This window comes from Nerophis ophidion, linkage group LG20 (genome assembly GCF_033978795.1).
Source record: "Nerophis ophidion isolate RoL-2023_Sa linkage group LG20, RoL_Noph_v1.0, whole genome shotgun sequence".
NCBI lineage: Eukaryota > Metazoa > Chordata > Actinopteri > Syngnathiformes > Syngnathidae > Nerophis > Nerophis ophidion.
This window is the reverse complement of record NC_084630.1, coordinates 32,327,088-32,346,094: the sequence shown is the minus strand read 5'-3', so window position 1 is coordinate 32,346,094 and position 19,007 is coordinate 32,327,088. Positions and strand designations below refer to the sequence as shown.

General features: G+C 39.3%; 2 long non-coding RNA genes across 2 annotated transcripts in view; one reads left to right on the top strand and one right to left on the bottom strand.

The window, feature by feature from the left end:
• LOC133538605 (uncharacterized) overlaps positions 1–3,828 on the bottom strand; it is a 67,976-nt gene extending 64,148 nt beyond the window's left edge. The window contains exons 1-2 of the long non-coding RNA XR_009803053.1: positions 3,629–3,828; positions 3,469–3,544 (exon numbers count right to left, since the gene is read on the bottom strand). This is a non-coding gene — a long non-coding RNA (uncharacterized LOC133538605). The remainder of the gene's footprint in view (positions 1–3,468; positions 3,545–3,628) is intronic.
• A 12,521-nt stretch (positions 3,829–16,349) lies between these two features.
• LOC133538604 (uncharacterized) lies at positions 16,350–17,747 on the top strand. Its single transcript, XR_009803052.1, has 3 exons — positions 16,350–16,486; positions 16,645–16,732; positions 17,242–17,747. It is a non-coding gene; the product is annotated as an uncharacterized LOC133538604 (long non-coding RNA).
• Positions 17,748–19,007: the final 1,260 nt, after the last annotated feature.

The following is a 19,007-nucleotide window of genomic DNA, read 5'->3' as shown; positions in this document are numbered from 1 at the left end:
ACATTGATTTAAATTGTCAGGAAAGAAGAGGAAGGATTTTAAACTGTAAAAAGGTATATGTGTTTAAAAATCCTAAAATCATTTTTAAGGTTGTATTTTTTCTCTTAAATTGTCTTTCTGAAAGTTATAGGAAGCAAAAGTGAAAAAAATATATATGAATTTGTTTAAACAAGTGAAAACCAAGTCTTTAACATATTTTCTTGGATTTTCAAATTCTATTTGAGTTTTGTCTCTCTTAGAATTAAAATGTCGACTAAAGCGAGACCAGCTTGCTAGTAAATAAATAAAATTGAAAAAATAGAGGCAGCTCACTGGTAAGTGCTGCTATTTCAGCTAATTTTAGAACAGGCCAGCGGGTGACTCATCTGGTCCTTACGGGCTACCTGGTGCCCGTGGGCACCGCGTTGGTGACCCCTTCGTTAGACTAATTAGGAGCCTTTGTTTGCTTGCTTACTACTAAAAAGTTGTTTAGTAAGTTCACAATATTATTTAAGGACAAAATTGTTCTTCCATTGCAATAAGAAACATGTTTAATGTACTGTAAAATGTTTTTGTTAAAATAAAGTCAATAATGTCATTTTTTTGATCCTCTCCATTTAGAAAAGTATCAAAAAGTATCGAAATACATTTTAGGACAAGTACCAAAATATTGGTATCGGGACAACCCTAAGGCAGAGTCGCACAAAGCTCTTTGGGTAAGCCTTTACCACATATAGATATATTGCTGATGTAACTACTTTATGCAAAATATGTTATTAAAGTCTCCAATTCCAAATGGATTGTTTGTAGCAAATTTGGAAAAAGGCAAGATTATTTTATAAACATCACCGCCATGCCTCCATGGTTTGATTTTAGTCCTTTGGGACTTTCGGGGATCAAAAATACACTATAGGTACTAACGGGTAAGAAAAGTTTATTTTACAGAATACGACCCCTTAAGACAATTAAACATTTTTACAGTTATGGTGCATAAGAATTGTTCGTCGACCTGAATATTAGTCTGGCGTACATGGCTGTATATACAGAAAAGCAGTGCCAGAGAATATACATTAAATGATAGCTAAGGTTAGTAGCTAATCTTTGCCAAATTACTACCATCAGCTGACAAACACACAATCTTAATGCATGTGTGTAAATAGTAAATAGTCAAGTAAATAGGCTGAAGGCGTGATATGATCCTTACAATACATCAGAAAGTTAATACACTCTAAACAGCCACGTAAATGTTGAAAAAATTGACTAAAACCATCCATCCATCCATCCATCCATTTTCTACCGCTTGTTCCCTTTTGGGGTTGCGGGGGGCGCTGGCGCCTATCTCAAAAGTAAGTAATTTAGAAAGGATTTTGCATGCTCATGTGGCCTAAACGAAGTACACCATGTCCTAGAAGACAACACCACCCTCAATTGAAAGGATGACTAATATCTAGGCCAGGGCAATATCCCCACGTAAGCTGTTCAGAGTGACCAAGAGGCTGATGTACAAATTAAAGGAACAATTTTATTAGTTCAATACAGTCGTGAAAGTTACCACAGAAGGAGTCTGGTGTAGAGAATTTTCCACATAAAATTTGATGGGCTGCAGTGTAGGACAACGGGCAATGGAAAGTTGGGATAGGGCTACCAGCTGGAAAGGGTTACTGATGGTAGGACCTAGTCAGAAGGCTTAGTCAGATCTGCTCAGTGGCCTTGTGGTTAGAGTGTCCGCCCTGAGATTGGTAGGTTGGGAGTTCATTATCTCCCTGCTTGGCACTCAGCATCGAGGTGTTGGAATTGGGGGTTAAATCACCAAAAGTTCCCGGGTGCAGCCACCGCTGCTGCTCACTGCTCCCCTCACCTCCCAGGGGGTGATCAAGGGGGATGGGTCAGATGAAGTGGATAATAGAGGATAATTTCACCACACCTAGCGTGTGTGTGACTGTCATTGGTACTTTACTTTTAAGGTTAAGGCCAATGGGACATGCAATCCACTGCAGGTCCACAGCACACAAACTAATAGTGTAAAACCAAATAATCAAACAATAGGTAAGGGTATAATGAATTCAAATAAAACAAACCATAAATTAAATATGCAACCAATCTGACTTAGACTAAGCTCGAATAAATAAATAAAACGTATCTTTATAGTGGGAAAAACCATTATAAATAATGCACTTTATCTTGCACTCCTGCCTGTTGGCAGGTATCACGACATTAGTAAAAAGCAATACAATCCAACAAATACATCAATAATGTACACTAAAACGTCATCTGAAAATACACATGATCAAAGTAAAGTTCTCTCCAGTACTGGAGACTAGAGAGACTGACCAGGTAACTGAAGCTATAGGCCAGGCTCCAGTAACCCGCGGCTCTTTAGTGCTGCCCTAGTGGCACCCTTGAGCATTTTTTAAAAAAAGATTGAAAATGGAAAAAGATGGGGTAAAACTAAATTATTTGTTTTAGTATTTTTTTTGTTTGAGGACAAACATGACACAAACCTTCCCAATTGTTAGAAAGCCCAATGTTTAATATTGTTTGTGTGTATGTTTCACTGATGAGAGTATTAGGTGAACATTGTTTTGTCCTACTAATTCCGGCGGTTCGTGAACTCACCATAGTGTGCACTGTGACGCAACAGTTTACATGTAAAATCTTCCACTCTTTTGTCTCATTTTGTCCACCAAAAATTTTATGCTGTGCGTGAATGCACTAACGTGAACTTTGTTGATCTTATTGACTTGTTGGAGCCCTAATCAGGCATATTTGGTCAGTGCATGACTACAATCTGATCAATGCTAACATGCTATTTAGGCTAGCTGTATGTACACATTGCTTCATTATGCCTCGTTTGTAACTATATTTGACCTCATTTAATTTCCTTTACTTTCATCCTCTTTGTAAATTTAGTTTTGCATGTCTCATGACACATTATCCGTATGTAATATTGGCTACATTTCTGATAGCTGTTTGTGTGCCATGTTGTTTTAGACCAATTACCTGGCTTGCCAAAGATTGTAATAAATCTATTGAAAGAATACAGCCTGGCGTTTCCTTTAAGTTGGACACACACATCTATACCTTTGGCCACTAAGGGACAGTAATTTCCAGGAGTTATGTCACCTTTTGAGTAGCCTCTGATTTACTAATTGTTTCTAATGTTGTAAAAATGTGTAGAATAAATATTACATTTCAACATTTCTGTCAACAAAGATTTGGTTCAGCCTGCGACACAGTCATTTTGATAGTAGGCTATTATAGATAATATATACACTTACACATGTGTTGCCTTAATGATAAGACATATAAACGACTTTTCATTTTTTGCGGCTCCAGACAGATGAGTTTTTTTGTATTTTTAGTCCAATATGGCTCTTTCAACGTTTTGGGTTGCCGACCCCCTCTATAGCGGTAGTAAGAGTTTGAATGAGCCAGATGGACTTGAATGCAGCAACCATGTATAAAATTCAAATGACATGTTACCCTTACCTGAAACGGCTACTACTGGTCACCAATCACACAGAGCACTTCAGGGCTACAACCAGAGCTTTGAAGCTCAAACACACTGTGAAAGGGGAGAACATATTAGTCATATGAAATAATCAAAATGGAGTAACCCAACAAAGGTCAGTCTAAAAGCTACACCTACCACAATATCAGGCAGGCAGTGTATGTGCACTAAACTCCACACTTCTACCAGGGTGTTGGGTTTCTGGTTCACACTATAAAAGTGGTATGTTCTGTATTATTAAAATGGAGTAGTTGAAAACATCTAATAAATGTCATAAAACCAAAATGAACACCGACCCAGCAGCTATCAACTCTGCTCACCAAACACTCAAAGTCAGGCTTTGGGTCATAGGGAAGGCCGCAGGGCTTCCTCTCTTATTTATAGCCTCCCCAGGGTCCTAAAGGGCTACATGTTCTAGCGCCTTCTACCTGTCACACTACGCCGTGCTATGCTAAACTATAATATGCTATCCTATCGCATGTTATGTTATGTTATGTTATGTTATGCTATGTTATGTTATGTTATGCTATGTTATGTTATGTTATGTTATGCTATGCTATGTTATGTTATGTTATGTTATGTTATGCTATGCTATGCTATGCTATGTTATGTTATGTTATGTTATGTTATGTTATGTCATGTTATGCTATGCTATGCTATGTTATGTTATGTTATGCTATGCTATGTTATATGTTATGTTGTGTAATGTTATGTTATGTTATGTTATGTTATGTTTTGTTATGTAATGTTATGCTATGCTATGCTATGTTATGTTATGTTGTTATGTTATGTTATGCTATGCTATGTTATGTTATGTTATGTTATGTTATGTCATGTTATGCTATGCTATGCTATGTTATGTTATGTTGTTATGTTATGTTATGTTATGCTATGCTATGTTATATATTATGTTGTGTAATGTTATGTTATGTTATGTTATGTTTTGTTATGTAATGTTATGATATGTTATGTAATGTTATCTCACCCGGATGGATGGATGGATGCCATGCCATGCCGTGCTATGCTAAACTATGCTAAGCTATGCTATACTATGTCATTTCATGTCATGTTATATTATGTTGTTATATTATGTTATGTTATGTTATATTATGTCTCCAGCGACCCCAAAAGGGACAAGCAGTAGAACATGTCATGTAATTTCATGTTGTTATACTATGTTGTTATGTCATCTCCTGCTTTGTTATGTTATGTTATGTTATGTTTTGTTATCTCACCCGCGACCCCAAAAGAGATAAGCGGTCGAAAATAGATGGTTGGATGGATGCCATGCCATGCCATGCCGTGCTATGCTAAGCTATGCTAAGCTATGCTAAATTATGCTAAGCTATGCTAAGCTATGCTAAAATATTGTAAGCTATGCTATGTCATGTCATGGTACATTATGTTGTTATGTTATGTTATATATTGTCTTCAGCGACCCCAAAAGGGACAAGCGGTAGAACATGTCACGTAATTTCATGTTGTTATACTATGTTGTTATGTCTTCTCATGCTTTATGTTATGTTATGTTATGTTTTGCTATGCTATGTTATGTTATTTTATGTTATGTTATTGTGACGGGACTCAGCAGTCGTCGTGTGGGTTGCGGTGACACTCGATACATGACGCATTGTAACAGGTTTGACTTGTGTTTATTATTTCAATAAACCCCTTGTCTTCTGGCCATTCGGTCGCGCCACTTTTCAGTGAGCGGGCTCTTCCTGCTTGCCGTCGCGGCACACATTTTCGTCCGGCGTTTGCATCCGCTGCAGGGGCTCATCTCGCTCTGGGTCTCGCTCGTCGTGCTCGTGGTCGTTTGTTGCCGTGGATTTCTCGCCAATTCTCAGCCGATCGTTCCTCCCTCTCCCCTTTTATACTGCAGGAGAAGATGGAGAGATTGAGCGCAGGTGTGTCTCGTATGCACTTCACTTGGCTGGCTGCATTGTCGCTCCAAGTGCGTCCCGCCTCTTCTCTCCACCGCATCCCCCGCCTCCTGGCCGTAATCTCGGGTAGGACTGGCGTTTGTCGGCTCGTCGGCTCCGTCTCTCCACAGTTATGTTATGTTATGTCTCCAGCGACCCCAAAAGGGACAAGCGTTAGAAAATGTCGCGTCGTCTCATGTGATGTCATTTTATGCTGTGTTGTTATGTTATGTTGTTAAGTCATGTCATGCTATGTTGCTATGTTATGTTATGTTATGTTACGTTATGTTATGCTATGTTATGTTATGTTATGTTATGTTATGTTATGTTATGTCACTCCCGGCCCCAAAAGGGATAAACGGTACAAAATGGATGGACTGATGAATAAATGGATGGATGGATCCCATGCCATGCCATGCCATGCTATGCTAAGTTATGGTATGCTATGTCATGTCATGCTATATTATGTTGTTATGTTATGTTATATTATGTGAAGTTATGTTGTGTTGTGTTGTGTTGTGTCATGTTTGTTATGTTATGTCTCCAGCGACCCCAAAAGGGAAAAGCAGTAGAAAATGTCATGTAATTTCAAGTTATTATACTATGTTAAAATGTCATCTCATGCTTTGTTATGTTATGTCTCCAGCGACCCCAAAAGGGACAAGCGGTAGAAAATGTCACGTCGTCTCATGTCATGTCATTTTATGCTGTGTTGTTATGTTATGTTGTTATGTTATGTCATGTCATGCTATGTTGCTATGTTATGTTATGTATGTTATGCTGTGTCACCCTCGACCCCAAAAGGGATAAACGGTACAAAATGGATGGACTGATGAATAAATGGATGGATGGATGGATGGATGCCATGCCATGCCTTGCCGTGCTATGCTAAGCTATGCTATATCATATCCTGCTATATTATGTTGTTATGTTGTGTTATGTAAAGTTATGTTGTATTATGTTTGTTATGTCTCCAGCGACCCTAAAAGGGACAAGCGGTAGAAAATGTCAAGTCATGTCATGTCATTTTATGCAATGTTGTTATATTATGTTATGTTATGCTATTTGGTGTTGTCAAATGATTGTTTTTTAATTGTTTTAATCACACTATTGCATTTTTACTCATCGCGATTAATCAGTAAATTATTTGAGTACATAACCTAAATTAACTTTAAAAACAAACAAGGGCCAGGGCCCTAAAGGGCTAACTGTTCTAGCACCCTCTACCTGTCACAATCATGTGAATCAAAGCTGCGATTTAATTTAGATTTTTTTTGTATGCATTTTGTCAGATGCAGTATGAGAGTGTACTAATGAGTGTAAATTGACAGTGGAACTCAAAGTGCAGCTGTGGTTTCAAGAGGGAGCAGTCGGACTGTGAAGGATGACAGCAGTACAAACAACCATGTCAGTCAGCCAGCTGGCGAGGAAAAGTTACAGCTTGTTTAAATGTTTACCTTTTTAATATTTGATGCATTTTGTTTCTGTGCTGCCGCATGAGGCAAAGTGCTTTTTCACTTCCTGGCCATGTTCCTACTCAACAAGATATTTCTGTTCTGGTTTTTGTTTTCTTTTTTTTAGCGTAGAGACCTCAGACAACCAGGAAACTTTCCCTTTTTTTTTTTTAAGATAAGGTTATTTTTACAAAAACAATTTCTGAATTAATTATTAATTTTCTGGGGTTTCCACTGTGTCGTCATTCCTTTGGAGACAGGGCCTGACACAGTTGGATCTTTTTTAGGGACTTGAGGCATAATCTGTCAATTCAGTCGTCAGTGTCTGAAAATTAGATGAATTAATTTTTGATAAAATACAGTATATCTCTCAATACTATTTGTGTTGTCGCCTTTAACACAGTTCCTTAACCTTTTTGACATCGGGGCCTAACTTTTCCACTGGGGACCCGGAGCCCACTTAAATATTAACATGGAATCTGTAATCTTACTCTTTATTTTTATCATATGGATTAATTACATATAACCTACTTACAGTTTAACAGGATACACCTTGTCAAATGATATGAAAGCAATCTTTAATCACAAAGGATATCATCAAAGCTTAGGTCAGGCTGATTACAAAAATAAATAATAATCAAATATACTGAAACAGAAGGGATTCATACAACTGATGAAAATATATGTAAATGAAATCAGGCAGTGCTGGAATAAATACATTCTAACTAAATCAATAATAGCAATATTGGTAACATATGTTTCTTAAAAAAAAACTGTCATCAAAATTTAAAGGCCTACTGAAATGAGATTTTCTTATTTAAACGGGGATAGCAGGTCCATTCTATGTGTCCTACTTGATCATTTTGCGATATTGCCATATTTTTGCTGAAAGGATTTAGTAGAGAACATCCACGATAAAGTTCGCAACTTTTGGTGCTGATAAAAAAGCCTTGCCTTTACCGGAAGTCGCAGACGATGACGTCACAAGGGTGAGGGCTCCTCACGTCTTCACATTGTTAATAATGGAAGCCTCTAGAAGCAAGAGCTATTCGGACCGAGAAAACGACAATTTCCCCATTAATTTGAGCGAGGATGAAAGATTCCTGGATGATGATATTGACAGCGAAGGACTAGAAAAAAAAAAAAGGCGATTGCTTTGGGTCAGATTCAAATGTTTTTAGAAACATTTATTAGGATAATTCTGGGAGACCCCTTATCTTTCTATTGTGTTGCTAGTGCTTTAGTGAGATTAAATAGTACCTGATAGTCGGAGGGGTGTGTCCACGGGTGTCTTGAGGCCAGTCTCTGAGGGAAGTCGACGGCAGCTGCATTGATGGCACAAGCTCAGCTGATCTCCGGTAAGAGGCGACTTTTTACCACAATTTTCTCACCGAAACCTGCCGGTTGACAAGTGGTCGGGAACCATGTTCGCTTGACCGCTCTGATCCATTGTAAAGCTTCACCTCCGGTAATTTTAAACAAGGAAACACCGTGTATTTGTGTGGTTAAAGGCTAAAGCTTCCCAACTCCATCTTTCTACTTTTACTTCTCCATTATTAATTGAACAAATTGCAAAAGATTCAGCAACACAGATGTCCAGAATACTGTTTAATTGCGCGATGAAAAGAGACGACTTTTAGCCGCAAATGGTGCTGCCTAATATGTCCTCTACAGTCCGTGACGTCATCATTCCGTGACGTTTTCAACAAGAAACTCTGCGGGAAATTTAAAATTGCAATTTAGTAAACTAAACCGGCCGTATTGGCATGTGTTGCAATGTTAACATTTCATCGTTGATATATAAACTATCAGACTGCGTGGTTGGTAGTAGTGGGTTTCAGTAGGCCTTTAAGTGGAAGTGAAAATACAGCTTGACCACTTTAGTGCTAATTTTCGTGCTTAGGTAAATTCTATATGACTTTAGGTCCAGACTTCTTCTGTTTGTTTGTGATTGTCATTACTGCCACCAGTGGTAGGAAAGTGAATTACAACTAAGTACGGACCACAGGTGAAAAACATACATTTTTGGGCGGCCCTTTAGGGCAGTGTTTTTCAACCACTGTGCCACGGCACACTATGCCCTGAGACATTGTCTGGTATGCCGTGGTATCTAATTTCATGTATTTGGGTTAAAAATATGTTTTGCAAACCAGTATTTATAGTCTGCAAATAATGTGTTGTTGTTAAGTGTTGGTGCTGTCTAGAGCTCGGCAGAGTAACCGTGTAATACTCTTCCATATCAGTAGGTGGCAGCAGGTAGCTAATTGCTTTGTAGATGTCGGAAACAGCGGGAGGCAGTGTGAAGGTAAAAAGTTGTCTAATGCGTAAAACAAAAATAAACAAAAGGTGAGTTCCATTAAGAAAAAGCATTGAAACTAAGGGAATGCTATGCGGAACAAAAATAAAATTGAACTGGCTACAAAGTAAACAAAAACAGAATGCTGGACGACAGCAAAGACTTACTGTGGAGCAAAGACGACGTCCACAATGTACATTCGAACATGACATGACAATCAACAATGTCCCCTCAAAGAGGGATAAAAACAAGTGAAATATTTTTGATTCATAAAACCAAGTAGATGCGGGAAATATCGCTCAAAGGAAGACATGAACCTGCTACAGGAAAATCCCCCCAAAAAGAGAAAAAAACACCAACATAGGGGTACAAGACAAGAACTAAAACACCACACACAGGAAAACAGCAAACAACTCAAAATAATGTGACTTTGAGACAAGAGCTATAATGATGCATGCTTGGTTTTGGTTTAAAGTCATATGCAACAATTGCGACAACTTTTTACCGTCAAATGAGTTTCGTTTTTTTAATGATTTCTGCTGGTGGTGTGGATCTTTTCAACGCAAAAAATTTGCCTTGGCTAAAAAGAGGTTGAAAAACACTGCTTTCGGGGGTGCTTGCAGCGCAACAATGGGCCCTATGATTAAGAAACATTGGCCAATAACACACAATCAACGTTTTCTTTAGATGGCTTTCCATCAAAGGACATGACAACTTGTGGCTGTGTTACCATGACAACGCACCTGCTCACAGTGCCCTGAGCACTCAGGAAGAACTAGAGAAGGCTCGGTGTGATTTTTTTTTTTAATTTTTCCTGAACTCAAAAGGCTCATCAAGGGGAATGGTTTTAAAAAGTTGGGAGACATCAAAACGGTCGTGTCAAAAATTTTCATCGAAGCCTTTTTTACGCTGAATTTGTGAATTATGTCAACCCATTTTTTTTAATCATCAGATCATGCTGAACTTTTCGTTGCAGAAAATCAGTAGAAAATGTGTCGCTCGAAACTCAATATCCACTTTTAAAAAATGAAGACTGAAACACTTGTGTAACAATTGCAGTCTTGCGATACGAGTCTCGAAAATTGGAGTTTTGATCACATTTTTCTGCACCAAATTGTTATACAGTAAATTTTAAAAGACTGTATGCTATTTTATTGGAGCCTTTAGTTTGTTTGCGCAGTCAGAGATTTTGTGAAGGCCAGAACTGTGCTCATGATTTTTTTTTTGCAATTTATATATATAGCTCTTAACAGTGGCAGGCCGTGAGTTTCCCACCTAGGCCTTCAGTGATGTCCGACTTCAACGAATACCTCTCAACATACCACAATTGATGTCACCACAAGACCATTGCTGGAGAAACTATATTTACCGGGCATTAAAACACATCAACAGCGAACAAAAATGGGTTATTTTCTGTCGAATTTAAAAATCCATAAACCCGCATCAGGAATTAAAAAATATCTTATGAGGTACTGTCAATATTTAAATTGCAAAAAACATATTAAGACGTGAAAAAATTAAGGAATAGAATATTTGAACTCACAATTTGTGGAATCCATTCGACACCACATAAGCTGGTAGTCGATTCGAGTGGAATGAGAATAATAATAATATTAAGTTGAATGAATGCTTTGGGGGTGGGGTAGTGGGGGTGTATACATATTTTCAAATATTTCTTATACATATATATAGATATATACATATATATATATTTATATATATATATGTATATCCATCCATCCATCCATTTTCTAACACTTATTCCCTTTGGGGTCGCGGGGGGGGGGGGGGGGGGGGGGGGGGGGGAATATGAATACCTATCTCAGCTACAATCGCACAGAAGGTGGAGTACACCCTGGTCAAGTGGCCAACTCATTGCACGGCCAACACAGATAGACAACATTCACACTCACATTCACACACTAGGGCCAATTTAGTGTTGCCAATCAACCTATCCCCAGGTGCTTGTCTTTGGAAGTGGGAGGAAGCCGGAGTACCCGGAGGGAACCCACGCAGTCACGGGGAGAACATGCAAACTCCACACGGGACTACTCAGGACCTTCGTATTGTAAGGCAGACACACTAACCCCTCTTCCACTGTGTGTGTATATATATATATATATATATATATATATATATATACACACAGTATATATATATATATATATATATATATACACATATACATACATATAGACACACACACATACATACATACATATATATATATATATATATATGTATATATATACATATATATATATATATATATATATATATATATAATCCGTTCATGAACGAGTATATCCATTCGGCCACCGTGTTCATAGGAGAAGTTTGATCGACAAAATTCGCAGGCAGCATACCCCTTCCCTTTCGAGCTGTCCTGGATGAACTGAAATTATTTTTTTTCCCATTATTTTGGAACCTGCAAGCGTACTTTTTCATCTTACTCGTCGTCGCCATGTCTCTTCTTCGTTTTTCTGCTTCGTCTCTGTTATGTTTTTGGACATTACTGCTTGCGTAGTTTTGAAGCAATGCATGATGGGAATCCCGATGTTGTGTGTCAGTGTATCAACGTGCCGGCTGGAATAAACACATGTCGAGAAATAGCTCCATGCCTGCCTACTTTATGGGTTATAGATAAACCTATGGAAAATGGAGACATATATAATAGTCTCCTTTTCAGGTGAGAGAGGACGGTGAAGGCAGTGCCTTTAAGGCACACCCCCAAAATTAATGTCCGGGTGGAAATCGGGATACATTTGTAAAATGGTTGCCCCGGGAGATTTTCAGGAGGAGCACTGAAATTCGGGAGTCTCCCGGGAAAATCTGGAGGGTTGGCAAGTTTGTGTTGAAGTTGCACAACGTTGCAAGAAGCCAGCGAGTGCGGGTGTAAATTTCTTACCAGCAAAAGTTGTGATGTCCTCATCTTTCTGTATCTTCAACATTCTGCGGTAATGCTCGTAAGTCCCTCAGTGGCTTTTGTTCCGCTTGTTGTTGGAAGCCAACGTGAGAATTAGGATGTATTTAATGATTGTTTTAACGTTGGTATCAGAATTCACAGATGTTGTCTTTTCAAACAAGGACTTTTCAAATGAGGGTCCATCTGTGTTTGAGCAACTGCTGCTACTTTATTTTTCTTTTGCTCAATTGACACTTGAATTGTCAGGAAGCTTTCAAGGAACATGGTGTGAAAGTTGGCTGCAAATGTCCTCACAGCTCTTCCAGACTGGATATCCTACAGGGTGAGACATCTGTGCTCTCAAACAATGACATGACTGAAGACAAATTTCTAACTTGTGTATTCGATCACTCGTCCAGATCGGTTCTGGCGAAACGGGGACTATGGTGTTGGTTTGTTTTCCCAGAATGCAAAGGAACTGGACAGGTTGTCGCGTGAAGGTAAAGACATGTTTAATCTATTACTATGAAAAAGTGCAAACAAAAGGCGCGCACAAGGCTGAGAACAAACTTAGTTAAGAAAACAAAAACTTACACAAAGGCAGAACCATGGGCATAGAAACGAAACTGTGGCATTAATAAACAAAAACTTACTTGCGGTGACGTGAGCAGGGCAGCATGAACTATGACATGAAACAGGCATGAACCAAAGTGCTCATAAACAGGGTGATGACCCTAGAGCGACCAACTGAAAAACCACGCTTAAATAATAATGACATGATTGAAACAGGTGTGTGAGTCCAACACGTGAGACAGGTGAAACTAATGGGTCGCCATGGTGACAAAACAAGGGGGTGAAAAAACAGGAACTAATGAAATCTTGAAGTAACAGAACATCCATCCATCCATTTTCTACCGCTTATTCCCTTTCGGGGTCGCGGGGTCGCTGGCGCCTATCTCAGCTACGATCGGGCGGAAGGCGGGGTACACCCTGGACAAGTCGCCACCTCATCGCAGGGCCAACACAGATAGACAGACAACATTCACACTCACATTCACTCACTAGGGCCAATTTAGTGTTGCCAATCAACCTATCCCCAGGTGCATGTCTTTGGAAAACATGATCACAAGACATGACGGGTTCTATCCTTCTTGTGGGGCCGGTCCTCTGAATGAGTGCCATTTGCATTCCCATGGAGTTCCATGTATAAATGCATGACATGATTAACTGTAAATAGTTTTTTTGATAAAAGTAAAAAGTATTGATATTAAAATGTATTGATATTTAATACATTTAAAATATCTTAAATTCTGGAAAAGTAGCATTTGTTGCCTGCACTTTACTATAACATATAATCATTTAAATCCTTCAGAATTATAAAACAGACAATTCACTCTCTAGTCATGGCCCTGGGTTTTCACTCAGTCATCTACCCACAGGGGTCTTGAACTTTTTGACCTTTTTGACCACTGCAGAGGGGCCCATGGCCTACTCAAATATTGACACTGAGTTAGTTATCCTACTGTTGATTTTAGTGATATTTAATGATTATATCTAATGTAGTTAGTAGGGTTGTGAATCTTTGGGCACTACACAATTTGATGTGATTTTTGGCAGTAAAAGATTCAATTTCTAATCAATACTCGATTCAAAACAACTCTCGATTCAAAATCAATACATTTAAGTAACTTTAGGTGCCAGTTCTATGACTAAAATCATTCTTCCATTATATAGATTATCAGCTCTAAAAAATGTGTATTTAAAATAAAAGTGTTTTTGTTTAATACAATTATTCCCAAACATTTAATAAAGTCAAATAGAAACAAGACAAAAAGAGAAGTATCCCAAAGTTTTATTTTCTAAAGTAAATCCGTACAGCAGATATTGGCATCTACATCAACAATATGGTTTGGACAAGACCAATTTTTTCTTTCAATCGATAAACAACTGTTATTAATAAAAATTGCTATTCATACGAAAATACATTTTTTTACACCTCTACTACCATATTTTTCGGACTACAAGGCACACTTAAAATCCTTAAATTTCCTCAAAACTTGACAATGGGCCTTATAACCCGGTGCGCCTAATGTACGGAATAATTCTGGTCGTGCTTACTGACCTCGAAGCTATTTTACTTAGTACATGGTGTTATGGTAAGTGTGACCAGTAGATGGCAGTCACACATAAGAGATACGTGTAGACTGCAATTTGACGCCAATAAACAACACAAAAACTTTGAATTTTACATTGAAAATAAAGATTACATATGGCACTCAAAAATCTGTCAGAATGTTTTAGTATGACTTTGAATCCGCACCGCTTGATGGATTGTCGGCCCATTACGGCTATTGTAGTTAGAGGTACAAGTATATACTATGGTGTGTGTCTAAGGACCGCAAAATGGCACCCATTAGCAAACATATTATCTGGTGTTTTGTTTCACAACAATACCCAAGGGGTTGATCAAGGGTGGTGGGTCAAATGCAGGGAATAATTTCACCACATCTCGTATGTGTGACAATCATTGGTACTTTAACTTTAATTTTATGCAAAACCAACGTTTCTTACATTCTGGTACCTGCTGATCTTTATTTAAGACCTGCATAAGTCCTTAACATTTGCGCAAGTCCACCACTGTAGTCCGACCATAGTCGATAAGCTATGGGACATTCATTCTCTGCTGTTGCAATTTCTCATATAAAGTAGTGTAAAGTTCTAACTTATATATGTCAGTAAACTCACCATGAATGAAAGCGCTAAAACATAGCGGTGTAGTGAGTTTACATTATTCACCCAAGGAACTTTAGTTTTTAGAGGGTTTTTCACGGGACACATTTCCGGCGTTGTTATTGCCCGAGTGAGCCACAGATGAGGAGAGGGGGGAATGGGGGGTTTCTTTTTTTTTTTTTTGGTCAAGAAAAAGGGGGGTTTTTTGGGTTGGTGCACTAATTGTAAGTGTATTTTGTGTTTTTTGTGTTGATTTAATTAAAAAAAAAAATATATATATATATATAAATAAAAAATAAAAAATTATTTTGCGGCCCGGTACCAATCGAGCCGCAGCCCGGTGGTTGGGTACCGCTGTTCTAACGTACACACTGTTGATTTTAATGTACCAACTGAAGACTCTGAAGTACCCACTGGAGATTTGAATGTACCCACTGGAGATTCTAATGTACCACGTGGTGATTTTAATGTACCAACTGTAGATTCGAATCTACCCATTGGTGATTCTAATGTACCCACTGTTGATTGTAATGTACCCACTGGAGATTGGAATGACCCATTGGAGATTCTAATGTACGCATTGGTGATTTTAATGTATCCATTGGATATTCCAATGTGCCCAGTGGAGGTTTTAATGTGCTCACTGGTGATTCTAATGTACCCACTGGAGATTCTAATGTACCCACTGTAGATTGTAATGTACCCACTGGTGATTGTAATGTACCCCACTGTAGATTGTAATGTACCCACTGGAGATTCTAATGTACCCACTGTAGATTGTAATGTACCCACTGGTGATTGTAATGTACCCACTGGTGATTGTAATGTACCCACTGAAGACTCTAAAGTACCCACTTGAGATTCTAATGTACCCACTGGAGATTCTGCTCCAGCCTGTGTTGGCCATGGAACATTCTGGAGAGACATTCCCCCAGTTGCCCCCATGTCCGTTAATTAATCACACAGCAGATGTGTCAGTGAGCAGGAGTTAAAAGCTGAAAATGATCATCAGCGTGATTGTCTGCCATTAATCCGAATCTCTTGCTGCCAGCTCACAGTCGAGCAAACAAACGGCGGGCGGCAAGTCGCTCTTCTGTGGCTCACATGCATGTTAACCCGCACGCCATCTTTGGACTTCACTTCCCTGATAATTAGCCCATAGGACTAATTATCACACGCCTTGCGGGACATGAGATGAGACGTGTTGACAGTGTCGTGAAGCTTTGATCAGGATGTGTCACTCAGAGAGTTTGAGACCCCGTGGAAAGGCTCACGTATGCAGACTAGATAAACAAGCATTGTTAAGTCCTTCTCACTCGCGGTGCAGTATGAGTTGTGCCTCTTCTGCAAGTCTATTAGTTGTGTTCCACTGATTGGTGATGGTGCTACCATGTGGGTGTACGGACTAAACCTTGACTCTGCTTTGACTAAATAACACAAATCTGGTGTGAATGCCAGATTTTTGACAAGGTGCAGTGTAAAACGCTTCAGGTCAAGACTAATTTTAGCATTGCTTGTTCCTCTTTCTTGTCGAGTTTATTTTAAGGAGACGACAATCTTGTTTTCTTTCACTGGAAGCTAAATAACCTGGTCCTGATCGTCGACAAGACCAAGGAGATCATTGTTGACTTCAGGAAGCACCAGTCCAGCCACACTCCACTCTTCATCAACGGCACAGCGGTGGAGATGGTAAGCAGCACCAAGCTCCTGGGGGTGCAGATCACTGACAATATAACCTGGTCCCTACACACCGGAGCTCTTGTAAAAAGAGCTCAGCAGCGCATGTACTTTTTGCGTCGGATCTAAAGAGCACAGCTCCCTCCCCCCATTCTCTCTATATTCTACAGAGACACTATAGAGAGCCTGCTGACCAACAGCATCTCTGTCTGGACTGGAGCCTGCAATGCCTCAGAGTGGAAATCTCTCCAGCGAGTGGTGAGGACGGCGGATCAATCAATCAATCAATCAATCAATGTATTTTATTTCGGCAATCTTCACATAAAACAAAGAACAACAACAAGGAAAAAAAATAACATAAAAAAAAAACACTCATTTGAGCAATGATTGAGCCGAAAGGGTCTAGGTTAAAGCAACGCTTATATAAACCTACCCCATCACAACAAGAACAAGGTTCAAAATATATAAAATCTAAAACATGCTTCACTTATATTAATTTTTTTTTTAAACAATATATAAGCAACATATATGTAGCACACGTCTCATATACACAGTTTAACATTTAAATCAAACATATACATTTGTACACTTATATGTATATATATATTTTATATACACAATTTATTTAAATTCCATATAAAGTGGTAACATATACATTTTAATATAACCTATATGTATAATTATGAAATCATAAATTTTATTTATATACATATCATATATTATTGTCTTTTTAAAACAATGTTTGCTCTTCTTTCTTATATTAAAAGATTATCAGGACTCCTCTTCCTCCTATCCAGGAGATCGGAAAAAGCTGATGCCTGACCAGGGCTCAGAAAATCTGCAAAGACTCCTCCCACCCCCGCCAAGGACTGTTTTCACTGCTGGACTCTAGGAAGAGGTTCCGCAGCCTCCGTAGCAGAACCTCCGGGTTCTGTAACAGCTTCTTCCCTCAGGCCGTAAGACTCTTGAAAGCATCATAATTGAATTAACGCATCATAATTAAATTATCCCCTCAACTCCCCCCAAAATGGATTAACTCGCTGGAATTAAAATACAATATAAAATACAACCATAAACATGGACGCATGTGAAAAAGTGCAATGTATTTATCTGTACCGTAATCTATTCATTTATATCTGCACCTTGTTGCTTTTTAAAAAAAATGTTTTTATCCTGCACTACCAAGCACTAATGCAACGACATTTCGTTCTTATTTGTATTGTAAAATTCAAATTTGAATGACAATAAAAAGGAAGTCTAAGTCTAAGTCTAATAAAGGGTGAGAAATACTTTGTTATTTTGGTGTCCTTCAAGTCTGATAGGTTGTATTCAGGCACATGAAGTAAATAAAGTGGTCAACCAAACTAATATGGCTACTTTACCGCAAACAGTGTGAATTCTACCAGTACGCAAGGGGACTAGATTTTACTGCTACAAGCAGATCCATCCATTTTCTACCGCTCATTCCTTTCAGGGTAGCGGGGGGCGCTGGAGTCTATCTCAGCTGCATTCGGGCGGTAGGCGGCGTACACCCTAGACAAGTCGCCACCTCATCGCAGGGCCAACACAGATAGACAGACAACATTCACACTCACATTCACACACTAGGGACCATTTAGTGTTGCCAATCAACCTATCACCAGGTGCATGTCTTTGGAGGTGGGAGGAAGCCAGGGTACCCGGAAGGAACCCACATAGTCACGGGGAAAACATGCAAACTCCACACAGAAAGATCCCGAGCCCGGGATTGAACTCAGAACCTTCGTATTGTGAGGCAGATGCACAAACCCCTCTTTCATCGTGAATAACCCAAATATTTAAGGTGTGACTGTGTAGCAGAAATATGAGGTGTGTTACCAGGTGCTGTTGAAGGTACGTGTTGAGGTTCAGTGTGGAAGTCCAGAAAGGGCAAGACAGGTTCAAAGGTCCAGGGAGAGGTAGGAGATCAGGGGCTAGAGCGAGGCATCGTGGTCCAAAAAGCAGGCGTCTGGTCGAGATCCAGGAAGGCAGCAGAGAGTCCAGACAGGATCCAGGGAGACGAGACACACTTCTCGAAACTAGGGGAAGACGACTGGTTGCTGGATGACGACACAGCACAAGACACAGTGAGCACGAAACATCAAAGAGCGAGGAAGCACATGAGCAAAGAAACGAGAGACGTGAGAGGCTTACTGTACACATACAAGTAGCTATGTTCTGGCACTGGAACGCAGGACACGCCGGTTTATGAAGGCAGGAGACTCATCATCGTCAGGTGTGTTAATTGCAGACTGACTGCAGAGGCGCGGCTGTCGCAGGAGACGAACACCCGTGGGCGTGTCCCGAGGTGACAACATAGAGTTGATAGGCAGTTGCAATAGCCAATCAGATCACAAGTTGTTGTCAGTAAGGCCTTCTCCATGGCCTAAGGCAGATATATATTGTGATGTTATGAGATGGGTAACATGAGAACTTCATTACCCAGCATGCCACATTAGTGAAGAGCATGTGCAGTAGCCCCCTTTAGCCATGCCAGCAGCGTGATGTTTTTGAT